Source organism: Triticum aestivum, chromosome 2A (assembly GCF_018294505.1).
Source record: "Triticum aestivum cultivar Chinese Spring chromosome 2A, IWGSC CS RefSeq v2.1, whole genome shotgun sequence".
In the NCBI taxonomy this organism is placed as follows: domain Eukaryota; kingdom Viridiplantae; phylum Streptophyta; class Magnoliopsida; order Poales; family Poaceae; genus Triticum; species Triticum aestivum.
In genome coordinates this window covers 13,222,182-13,235,903 of record NC_057797.1, presented here as the reverse complement: position 1 = coordinate 13,235,903, position 13,722 = coordinate 13,222,182, and positions in this window count along the sequence as shown.

Sequence of the window (13,722 nt, the reverse complement as noted above, 5' to 3'; positions counted from 1 at the left end):
GAGGTTGAGTCCTGAGAGTGGACTACGCAGGCTAGGGTCAGGAGGCGTAGATAGCATTAACTCAATTCATCTGTGAAGTACTTCCTCCATTTTTATATACAAGGCCACAAACTCAAATTACATGTACGAATGTAAAATTTAATACATGTTTTGCATCTCAATTTTTTTTTCATTTATTGGGATCATTAATACTCCGCATGCATGGAAGAGAACTGAATGGAGGAAGTAGCCGAGTGTCATTATGACTGCATGCATACAATTATTAAACAAGTTGCTAGTACGATGAAACATCATTAATTTTTGCCTCGATTACTGTTGGTGGCCTTATATAAATGTGAAATGTATATTTCATAGTGGTCTTGTATAAGTAAATGGAGGGAGTATCTAAATACCGGGAAAATAATTCAGTGAACCACCCAAAGGTAGTCTAAGGACGCACGTCCATTGGCTGATCTAGAATCTTAGTTATGGGATGGCACATTTTACCTATACTTTTTTTACGGAAAAAACTTTCAATCTATTCATCAACTATGGTGGCAGTGTAAAGAACATCAGAAGAAAAAAATTACATCCAGGTCCTTAATCCACCTAGCGACGACTACAATCACTTGAGCGAGCATTATAATCCCGATATATTGGTTCAAAATTTGGTCTAAACATCATTTTAATTCCAATAAATAGTTCCAACCTAGCATTAACTTTGAATAACTAGTGTTAATGATCACTATCACCGACACGGACACGGCCACTGACCGGTGTGTTCTCCATGGCTAGGTAATCACATGAAAATCTGCCAAAATCTGAGACAGAGACGCACGGCCAACCTCAGCCCGTCTTCTAGCTTGCTGCGATGATCATCGTCAGTCCGTGACGGACACTGGCACTGGCCGGTCCGTGTTGTCCTCCATGGCTACGAACGCATGATGACGTGCTGCAGGCAGACACCTTGTGTAAGGGCGTTTGATTTTTTGTCGAGAGCACGTACGTACTCCTACTTAGGTGGCCCGCTAGTGTTCGTGGACGACAACGTCTCCGGCTCCACGCTATGCAGAGACGGACAACGACGATTGACACTGGTCCAAGCGCATGTTCGGAAAGACAGCGTGTGTGGGACGTGTGAAAGCAACGACATTGGCACAGTCTGGACGTTGAATTGTCATCGAGGACACGTACATGGTTGTCACAGTGGAAAAACCTGAGACTGGGACGCATGGCCAACTTTAGCCCGTCTTCTAGCATGCTGCGATTATCACAGGAACGGACAGATGTGCATGTCTCGGTACGCGTCATCATGTGTACCAGCAGAGGGGAGAAGAGTCAAGGCAACGACACCCGCCTAAATTAGGTGGCTTGTGTTCGTGGAAGAGAACTCGTTCGGCTCCACGCGCTGCGCAGAGACGGACAACGACGATGGGAACAATAATCGTACGCCTAAATTCGCTGGTCCAAGGGCATATACGGAAAGACAACGAAGCGTGAAAACGAGCATGATGTGCTGTGTTGCTTTGCGTGTGTGGATGAGAGCGTCTCGGGCTCGGGCTACACACTGAAAACACAGAGGCTAACCCACATGAACGATGCCCATGAACGATACCTGTTTTGAACGGTCCAACAAGATAGTACCATGTTAGAGCATCTCTAATAGCATGTGTATATTTGGATATCTATATATTCATATAGACAATGGTCTAAAAAGATTTTTTTTTATATACACGTCCAGTTTTGCATTAGGACATCTATATACAGGGACCATGACAGGTGGGCCGTCGCTGGGGAAAGGAAGAAATCATGACTGTAGCTGAGTTTAGACGACGCCTTCACAATGTCCAGGCGTGGACATTGTCGAGGTCGATTTAGAGGATGTGTATATTTGGACGACCATATAGACAAGCTGTTGGATGCCTGTTTTGGGCTCACGTCATGGAAAACGAGTATAGGCATCCATATAGACAAGCTATTGGAGATGCTCTTATTTGTCACGAATGCATGTCTGAAACTTTTTATATGTTTGCCAATTTTGGATTCACCTTTTGCAATTCTAATGCATCAAATAGCTCATGTCAAGTCTAAATTAAGTTCCCAATATCTAAATTAGCAACACATCAATCATCACCTTGATTTCCGAAGGCCCTGCTCTTCTAATCCCTAATGATTTCATGTCAATATCTTTTTCAAAGTGTTTTGAAGATCATTACATATGTTGTGGCTTATAGACTTCAGAAACTTAATTCTATGGCTAGTGTGAATTCTGTATGCTTTTCTCGTATAGAAGTCTATTCCAGATTGTTTGCCCTTTTATTTTGAATACCTTTTCCCATGTTATAAATCTAACAGAGAGGTTCTAGCTGTAAAGCTGATTTTGAGAAGCCTTTTCATCAAATTTAACACAGTGCCATTTCTTAAATCCTACATCCTGGTTCCTCTTTTGTGTTGCTCAACGGAGTTGTATGACAGAAATTTTAATATAAAGAGTTGTGAGGCATGTGGATCCCCTTTCCACTTTGTTCTTGGTGTTGACCTCCTGCATTCTATAAACTAGCTAGTCTAGATTAGTACTATCGAGTCGGACGTGGCTGTTCTAATCCGGCGCTCATATGAGCTCGGGTGAACAATGAAATCAAAAGAAATGAAAAAAAATTGTTGACTTGTAGAATTTCATCACCATGTGACATCTGTGGAAATTGTGGGAAAAAAAGAACCGATGCTCAAAAATGTTATTTTCAAACACAATTTGGAGCATTTGTTTTTTGCGACAATTTCTACGAATGTCATATGGTGATTAAATTTTGCAAACCAACAAAAAAAATTGCCAATATTTCAGAAGAATTTTTTGTTTTTTTTTTCATTTTTTACTGTCTACCCGAGGTCACAAGAGCTCGGGCTTAGAACAACACTTTCGTGTCATCTTCCCCAATCATACACAATAGCAATAAACAAATGCGCCAGCATCACACATAGTTGGAGAATTAAACCGGGTGCCCCAGGTCGAACCATGTGCGATGTAGAATTCATCGCACACGCATGGTTAACTCCAACTTTGGAAAATGACATCCATAGGGTTCCAACAAATAAATCATCTGCAATGCATCATGAATGAGCTCTTTGTGTGCGATGATATGCACACTATCAATATAAGTTAACCGTGTGGGTGTAATTGGCTTCATCGCACACAATTCTTATGTATGAAATGTGTGTGATATCATACACATGATTACTAAGGCATGCATTTCTACTATCTAACTATTGTCGCACACGGGGGTGAAAACCGAACCGTGTGTGTACACATCGCCTCGTTGTCGTCTCTCACATCTTGTCAGAGTTTCCCACTGGTATGGTGGTCTCCTTGCCTCCTGACTACGCACAACTCGCAGATAACCATGCGTCGGGCTGCTCAGATCTAGATTGGAGGCCCATTTTTGCAAGCCACTCATCCCCTAGCTCACCGCCACCACATATACATCTTCCTCTGCCCTTATCTCAATGATGTCTAGCCCCAGAGAACCCGCGAAGTTGACGACGGAACAGCCGTGCAGCCTCCTACTAGCCAGTGGGGTGGCCTTCTTCCACTATGGTTAAGAACCGACATTGTGGGCGCGACACAATATACCACTCATCCTATGTTGGAGCCGAGGCACCTTTGCTGCTGCGGCACAAGCTCCTTCTCCGCCCGCACCACAGATTGGGCGAAGCGGGCCGTGGCCACCATGCCAGAGAACCTATTGTAGCACGTTTTGAGTTGGACACGCTGAGCACCATAGCCACATCCGTCGATGAGCTTTGCTTCTACCTGTACATGCACGCCAAGGAGGACCACTGAATGATGCACAATCCGGCAAAGAAGACGATGCCACCCTTGCCAACGAGGAGCCATCTCGATTGGAGGGCAAGCGAGCTAAGCAATGGCTGTAGAAGCGGCATAGGTTGTGCAGCGGTTGCAGGAGCAGCAGCCAACGAGTCACCCGCTGCGGACATCCTTGTGTCTATGTCCTGTACCTTCTCCTGAGTTCATGATCACCATGATGACGACACGGTATTTTTATGCATGTACACGTATATGCTAGTCCATTAATTAGCTAAGTGCTCTTCAGTTTAACGGTTGTGATAAGTTAGTGATGTTTAAGTTCCAATTTTATCAGTTCATATGTATGTGAGTTTTTTGTAAATAGAATGAATAAACTACGACTTTTGAGCATGAACAAAATTAATTTTCAATGTCATCTTCAAGGTTTATTTTCTTTTGACTAACTATTGAGAGGGAAAACCCCACTGTCCATTCTTAAAAAAAAAGACAAAAAAGCCAAACTGTAGAAGTTACATGGAGAAAACAAGATAATGGAGAACAACTACCTACCTCAAGATGGCAACGGGAACGAAAGCCGTCAGGTTTTGCATGCCCAAACCCGTTGTTGGTGTCAAAACCGGCAGACCTCGGGGTAGGGGGTCCCGAGCTGTGTATCGATGATCAATGGATAACAGGAGACGGCGAACATAGTGTTTACCCAGGTTCAGGCCATCTCGAGGAGGTAAAACCTTACGTCCTGCTCGGTTATATTGAAAGTATGAACGAGTTTACAGAGTAGATCTACCTCGAGATCAGTATAAGCTAAATCCTAAGGCTATGGGGTGGTGAATATGTCTATTCCTATGACTAAAACGCTTGGTTTATATAGACACCGGTAGGGTTAGGGTTACTGAAGATAGATTACAACAAGAAGTAAAGCGATCTTGTACATCCTTGACTTGGAGGTTACACCACGGCTTCTCAGTCCTTCGGTCATCACACGGCTCCACCAATCCGGCCCAGGTACAATGGGCCATTGCCCCGAGGACCCCTTAGTCCATGACTCCCTCATTAGCCCCCAAACTAGCCTCCAACGCCGAGAGTCATCTTCTGGAATCTTCACTTCCGAGACAAGTTCCTTCAATCTATTTGAAGTTATGCGAATTCTACCGAACAAGATCTGGAACCCGATCTAATGTACTCAGGTCCGAATAGTCGCAGGATTCTAAGATCCGAATACATCTCGGATTTGAGGTGGGACCACCGAAGCTTTAATGTCGTTCCTCGGGGTAAGAACCTTCCACGCTTTTCAGAGAGAGCATGGCCCAATGCCGTCGTCCTTTCGACTTGACGATTAGACGCCTATTTATAGATCCAAAGGCATTAAGAGCAGTTATCTCTCGAGCCCTTTTGCCAAGAGTCTCACCCAAGCAAAAATCCAACGCCATGGCTGACACCCCAGGTTCATCCTCGCATCCTCACGGCCCGCTTCCAAGCGATTGGCCAAGTTGGTCAGTCTCGCAAATCTAGCTTGGTCGCTTGCAGAGACATCGTTTTCTTACTTTGGCCGAGCTGGTCCCGGTTCGCGCTGGTCTCATCTCCATTGATGGTCGCACCCTCGCTGAGAACTCCCCATCCCCAAACAAGGGGGAGAGAGTATGTCTCGTACCTTCCTTTTAAGAGGTTTGGGTTTCCCTATTCATCCCTTTCTATGGGGTTTACTAGAGTTCTATGGGATCCAGCTCCACCACCTCATCCCAGGGTTTATATTGCATATTTCTGGCTTCGTAGCCTTGTGTGAGATATTTCTATGTTGCGAGCCCCACTTTGCATTGACTTGTGTAGGAAATATTTCTGTCTTGTCCCTCGCCTCCAGGAGGGATCTATATTTGAGGTGGGCGGCGCCGAGGTATGGCGAATAGCATGGACGGGGTACCCAGTCGGCACCGCCAGAAAGATCCTGAAGAATGGGCTTCAGAGTGGTTTTACATCAAAGGCGTTACCCTTACTGATCCAATTCGGCAAGGGCTACCCGAATATTCAAATGATCCGCCCATAAAGCGGTACAACTGGCGGCCTTGAGGTCATTCTCATCAAGACAGCGAAGAACTGCTCGCACTATCGACCAAGATCAAGCTGCTAACCCACAGTCAGCTGATCATGGTTGAAGTTATGGCCATTGCCATTACCCGATGCGTGCAACCCCTCCAACAATGGGATCACCCTTTATGGTGCTATGACGGGACCGACGACGTGACACGCCACCAGCGGAAAGGGCCAGACAACAATGCGGCCCTTGCGAAAATACTGGCCGACCTCTTCAAGGGAGACGAAGCAGAGTTCGCTCGTATGAGCATTCGGGAAGGCTATTCCGGGTACAACCCGGCAGACTGGATAAGCCACAATTCATTGTTTCGGGTCCGCACACCACACCAAATTCTTACTGGTCGCCATTTTAACAGGGATGAAGGCGTCAGGTCGAGTCCATCAGATGCCCTCCTCCTCAACCAGAGAATCACTCTCGCGAGGGTGATCCAGGGTATCATGATGACCTAGAGACGTCAATCAAATTTGAAGATGGGGTGTTCTATGAGGAGGGCCTTGATGGCAGTAAACTGGCCGTAACAGCCGATCACCCAGGGGCTCTACCTTCTTCCACGGTAAGTGAAAAGAAGACCTCTTACCAAACATGGCGCTCGTCTTGAACTACCCCCACGTGCTGAATTTTACTCACAAGGGTCGCCGCACTTCGCGTAAGAATGTTTCAGGAGGAGCACGGACCGCACCAGCTTCGGCCCTTGGTGGGAGATCGAAGCGAAAAGCTTGCGCCGAGGTAGAGGCACCCGCCCCTTCGGCCCAGAGGTAACCTATTTCGGAATTGCCACGAGGATCACCTTTGTCATTTATTTACTAAAGCGCACTCAACCTTGCAGAAGGCGTGTGCCTTTACATCAATCCGAAGGTTTCCCAGATGCGCCGAACCGCAGCTCTGGACCCCAGTCCTCGGCACGGGCCAAAGCCCCCTCCGAATATGCGGCGGCGGCCGTGCCTCCGGCAGACTCCGATGATGTTTTGGTCACCAATTCTAAAGTCGAGAGTGTAATGAACCATCGCTGCCGGAGGGAGACTTTTGCGCCATACTGCCTTAGCCGAACATAAGTTTAATGCGTTAATTCGGTGGGCGCATACCTTGGAGCGGCCCGGACAGGCCTTGAAGGGATTTCCAGTCTGTTTGCCGCCAAGGTGCAAGTATATAGCTTAAGAGCGAGTTCCCTAGCTAAATAGCCCCCAAGCCTTAAGTCGGGCGGAACGGTCAAATTAAGGATTTCTAAAGATGTGATTTTGTAGGCCGCAAGAGAGCATAGCAAAAATCTGGCCGAAGAGCATGGGGTCAGCCGGACACAGTTGGTCGACACCAAGGCCGAACTAGATGCGGCTCGAAAAGCTGGTAGCGATAAATCCGGTAAGTGAGAAGATCCGCTTCGCAGCTAGGGGAAGAGTTATATGGTGTATTTATGTATTCACCCTATTGTCGTCATGCAGCCATGGATGCCACGACTGATTTGCGCAAGGAGCTTGAGGCTGGTAAGTGCGTGTTGTCGCGGAGTCATGAAGAGAAAAATGAGCTCAAGGCGGAGAATAAACGGCAAGCCGAGGAAATTAAGAGTTTAAAGACTTAGTTGGCACAAGCCTTGGAGGATAACCAGAAGCTAAAAGGCAGCATATACGACAAGCGTTGATCGTACCGCGCTGTTGGTCCGTGTCGTTGATGTGTTAATGATGATGTGCAACACTTGCGTGTTATAGGCCTCCTAACTGGGCGACCTGAGGGAGAAATAGGCACTTATGACGGGAACCTATTAAAGGATATCTCGAAGACCTGCGAGAAGGCCCGGAGAGCCCTGAAGAGCATGGCGAAGGCGTTATGGTCATCAGATGCGCCACCAGAGAGTATGTCCGACCTAGCCGGTCTCTTTAAAGGGGCTCGGGGAAGGTTTGAATTATGGAAGATCTCGGCCTGTCGAGAAGGAGCGCGTGAGGCGTGGGCCATGGTGAAGACCCACTTCACCAAGATGGACCCGGGGCACATGGTCCGGGTTGGGCCCGTGGGTCCGAGTGGTAAGGAGATACCGCTGAGCTTGCTGTATGAGGACGTCATGCAAGCCGCTCGCTATTCTCAGAAGGACTATGCTTTAGAGCAATTGATAGACAATGTTGAGAAGGAATAATTTTGTCAATTATATGTATCTATGTACTTTACGTTGACCGTGCTCAATCCGCGTTCTTATGTATTTTTAAAAGAATGTTTTCTTAGCCGGCCATCGGCTTCTACCTGCCCAATCAGAGACCGGAAAGTGTTCCGTACTGTGTGCCGTAAAAATGAACATTACTTCGGGAACGAGGCAATCCGGCCATCTGGCTCCAATAGACCAAACATGTACAAAGAGTTATGTTATATTACTATTTGACGTAAGAAACATCTTCTGATGAAAATAGTTCCTCCAAGGGTTCCTTTCTTCAGGTAAAATGATGATCCGGATACTTAAGATCAAACGAAGACCAATGTTTGCGAGGAAACCTTGGTTATAAGCGCGAAGCTATATTCTCTTCCCTTGGGCCGACTTGTTGTACTCTGTAAGAACGCTAGCTTTCGGCTTCACCCGTCTGAGGCACGGTCCCGGATGACCCGGTCCTAACAATCGCAGAGGTGCTCCCTTTACACCATAGCCGAACAATCGGGAACATAAAGATAACCACAGGAGCCTGGCAACCCAGCTTAGCAAAGATCTTATGTCACACAAGTGCTCCTCCGATGAGTACTTCATCGATGATGTACGGGCCCTTCCATTTGGGTGAGAGTTTATGCTTCTGCTTCTCAGGGAAGCGGGGACGAGGTCGCCCACATTGTATGTTTTTGTCCGGACTTCGCGGTTGTGGTAACGTCGTGTTTGCTGTTGATAGAACACGGACCGAGCTCGAGCTATGTGTCGCTCTTCTTCCAGAGCGTCCAAATCGCATGATCATGTGCTGCTGACGCGCGCACACACAGCGTGTGTCCTTGTGTGGAGGAGAAGAGTGAAAGCAACTCCAGTGGCACAGTCCGGACGTTGAATTTTCGTCAAGAAACGACAGTGGCAAAATCTCAGACTGATACGCAGGGCCAACCTCAGCCCGTCTTCAAGCTAGCTGTGACTATCACGGTCACACACACTGGCCGGTCCATGTTGTGCTCCATGGCAACGGACGCATGATGACGTGCTAGTGTTTGTGGAAGAGAACGTCTCCGGCTCCACGCTGTGCAGAGACGGACGCACGACGATCGACGCTGGTCCAATCGCATATATGGAAAGACAACGAGGCGTGAAAACGCCGGCACACAGCGTGTGTGGGGCGAGTGAAAGCAACGACACTGGCACAGTCTGGACGTTGAATTGTCGTCGAGTACACGCACAAGGTTGTCACAGTGGCTAAACCTGAGACTGGGACGAACGGCCAAGCTTAATTAGCCTGTCTTCCGTCTTCTAACATGCTGCGATTATCACAGTAACAGACACTCGCTGATGTGTCCTTCATGTCTCCGTACGCATCATCATGTGTACCAGCTGAGAGGAGAAGAGTCAGAGCAAACCACACCCGCACGATCACATGCGGGGTTGAATGGTTATCGGGAGCACGAACATACGTAGCACGTCCCAAAAGTAGCAAGTTAATTAGCTGGCCACTGTTCGTGTCAGAGAACTCGTTCGGCTCCACGCACTGCGCAGAGACGGACAACGACGATGGGCACAATAATCGTAGAGATAAAGAGTCCTACAACTTGCTATCAATGTGATGCTTTAGTCTTACAACTTGAAATTTGACCCTGCCCAGTCTCTGAACTTGTATCAGATGTGCAAATTTAGTCCTGACCAATGAGAGAGCACCATGTGGACGCGTGGGTGCCAACCCGGTCAGCGTTCGGCATTTTGCAAAGAGCCCCCTGGCGTTGCTTCGAATCTACCCGCACTACTCATGAAAACACATGAATTAATTAAAGTATAGGCGGCACGGTCTGCTCCCCTGATCCAGACAACCCGCAGCTCACTCCCTCTCTTGCTCTGCTCTCTCCTCGTCGCCGCAGCTCGTCGCCGCCGTCCAGGCCGCCGCCGCCGCCAAACAAGCAAGCGGCCATGGTTTCATGGAGTGATTCCGGATCCAGCTCGTGCTCGTCAGGTGGCGACTCGGTCACCAGTCCGGCAAGATCCTCTCGACCTTCATCTGGCATCTAGGGTTAGGAAAAAAAGGGATTTCTGACCAGATTTGGTTTTAGGGTCCTCGCACCATTGAGAGCACCAATTCGGCAGGCCTTGCTGCAGATTTACCTGCTAGGTCTTAGCACCAAGCAGCATGTGAGAAGCTTGTTGCATTTGAGTCTGTTGACAGTGAAAGAAGATTCCTGGGTTGTGTATAAAAGGTTAGTACATGTTCTTAGTTGTAGATGTAGATGGTAGTGATTTAGTACATGTTCATAGTTGTACGTGCTTTGGCCATTTAATTACATATGAGATTTAACTTGCTCAGTTGTGCCATTCCGTGCCATGTTCATAGTGCTTTAAGAAGAAGATTAGTTTATTTAGTTGTCCAAATATGTAGTGTTTAAGTAGCCCATGAATGCTCAAAGGGCTCTGTGAAAAGAGAATTTAAATGTGTTGTCAGTGAAAATCTTGATTCAGTTTGACTTAGTTTTGCCCAGGTAACTGAATTTTGATTCAGTGTTATTGTATTTTCTTCAATTATCTGAATTATGCATTTCTTCTACAATTTTAGGATGGGCATAAATGCCCCTATGTGCATTGGGTTGACCCAGAGTGGCCTCCACAATTGAGGACAAGTCTAGCTAGGATCTGGGACATGTATGAAGAGGAGGCCACATCCAGGACCAGGGAAGCTGTTCTTCAGGATGAAGAAAATTTTAGGGTTGTGAAAGAGAAGGAACATATGGAAAAATACCTAAGGTTTTTTAAACTTGATTTTGCCAAGATGGTTACTGACAAAGAGCATGCAAATACTGAATTGGGCAACACAAGACTACCTCTGTCTGACCTAAAGGTAGAACTTGAGAAGAAGAGAATGGCTTACAACTCAGTGACCAACATTCATCAGGTGGTCAGGGCAAAGGCAGAAAAAGATGGGGATGAGATGAAGCAAGAGAAGGACAAAATAATGGAAGAGAGGGACAAATTGAAGGAAGAAAGGGATGAGCTGAAGAAAGAGATAAAGAAGCTAGAGTATATGATTGGTGACCTGTTCAAGCATAAGGAGGACACCAAGTGCAAGATAAGGAAGGCTAGGGAGATGCTAGATGAATTTGAGTGATCCATTGGTGCCCTAATGGAATTTAGTTAATGATGATCAGTGGACTTGTTTAATTAAGTGAATTGCTGCCTAAATTTGGGTTATCTTTGATGCCCTGTATCCATATGCACTATACTATTTGATGCAATGACCTAATATGCACTATGTTATCTGAATTTGAGTTATCAACGTTGGGCCAGTTAAGTCAGTTTTGATTTGGTTAAGTGAATTTGGATTTAGTGTACTGATTTGCTCTGCCTATTATTTAGTTATCTGAATCTAGATTCAGTGAAGTGAGTATTGATTTGGTTAACTGAACATGGGTTCAGTTTACTAATTTGTTGTGTCAGTTCACTTATTTGCTATTGCAGTTAACTGAAAATTGGTATACACTTTGTTTTTTATAAAATGTTAACTTAAATTTGTTATACACTTTTTTCGTATACACTATTTTTGAAGTTAACTGAAATTTGGTATATAATATTAACTGAATATGGTTCAGTTAACTGTTCTTTGTTCAGTTAACTGGAAGTTGCGTACACTGCATCATGGAGCACAGAAAGGTAGATCTAGCATTTCATTAACTTTCTGCATACATTACATACACCGCATCAGATAGCAGAGAAGAAGGAGCATCTAGGATTTATTACATTGCATGCATCAACTGATTTCATACATAGATAGGAAGGTAGATCTAGATCACTTCAGTTAACAACTCATTCATCTGGATACAGAATCCTACTCCACCTCATCGTAGTGACCTGAAAACGATGGAAATTTGCTCGCCTCCTTGCCCAGTAGATGATATCATCATCACTAGGGTTTGAGCCAATGGGGGAATGCCTCCAGGAACTGCTCCATGTCCTTGCGGTTGCGTGCTGCAAGGATCCGCTGAGCCAGTTACCTTCTCTCCCTCCTTCTTGCCTCTCTACGCCTGGCTACCCTGGGCATCTGTCCTTCTTCATCGATGACCTCTCCAAGATCCATCGCTCCTAGGGTTTTCTCTGTCGGCTGGGGGAGGAGAAGGGATTGTGTTTGGGTTTGACTACTGTTTGTCGCAATTGGGGGTGCTTTATATAGTAGAAATGGTGGCTGGTAGGTAGGCAGTAGATTAATGATGGTAGGTAGGTCCAATATTAGAGTGAAATGTTAGTGACAAAAGTAATAAACAAGCCCATTATTAGGCCCACATTTCTTAATTAGTCCAACAATTGTATTCAGTTAAGTGAAATTGAACTAAATTGTCATGAATTGCACTCAATTGTCATCAGTTCAGTGAAATTTGCACAATTGTACTAAATTTAACTGAATTGTCATGAATTGTACTAAAGGGAATTTGAACTTAACTGAATTTAACTTAACTGAATTTTAACTTAACTTGAATTTTAACTTAACTGGATTCTAGCTAAAGTGAATTTAACTTAACTGAGTTTAACTTAACTTAACTGAATCTTAACTGAATTTTCAGTGAAAATTCAGTTTGATACCTAAATTTCTGCATGATGTACCATATGTAAGTACATAATGCTATTTATAGTAAGTGCTCCATTTGGTATATCATGCTATTCCACATGCAGAAAGAAACAAATAAAGCAGTACTGAATGCAACATTTGTAGCAAAGCAGTGTAGCACACCATATTCATAGTCCACTTTCCAAACAACATAATTACAGATAACTTATGTGGTTTATATAGTAGCACACCTAACCATAGCATGTCCAAAAGAGTTCTAACTTATATGTTGTGATATAACAGCATACCTAGCTAACAGCCCCATCTTACTAACTTATATGATGTGATATATATCAGCATACCTACATAACAACATCATTTTTCTAACTTATATGTTGTGATATAACAACATACCTAAGCAGCACCATCTGTAGACCCAACATTGTTCAGTCCTTGAGCAGCTTCAGGTGCTCGAAGCGGCGCACCTCCAGAACAGCTGCCCTCTTCACTGCTACTCTCTTCTTCTTCTTAACATCCTTAACAGCCGGCGCCACCTCCTCCTCCTCAACCACCTGCTTGATGATAATGGATTCAGGCAGATCTGGCAGCTCGTCCACCTCAATGGGAACGTTGCGGCCACCCTCCACTGCGGCTCCGACCGGCGCAACGATGTGCACCTCCAGCTCATCGTCTGACAGCACGACGACCTCCGGCACCTCCTCGTCAAATAACTCATCATCGGAGTCGTCGTATGGCCCGAGGAGGACAGATGGACCCTGATGGTCCCAGTAGGTGGCGTTGACGGGCGCTGGCAGGGCAAGCACGAAGTCGTTGACGTGGTCGGTCCTGGACAAAACGCGCTCTGCATCCGGCTGGGCCAGTGCCGTGGTGGATGAGCAGTACATCCACCAGCGGGCGCACTGCCTGGGGTCGGGGGAGCGCTGAACCTCGCGCATTTCCTAGAGGAGGATGGTCGCCGGAGGAACGTCGATGCCGCTGGGGAAGGCACGACGCTTCTCAGTATCCGTCATCACCTTGACGAGACCGCGCGCGTGGATATTCATCATCCGAACATTTGGGAACCCCCGCGTGATCTCTCTGTATTGTGCGTGAATCTCCGGGTTGTTGCCTGCCAGCTCTTCGACAGCTTTCTG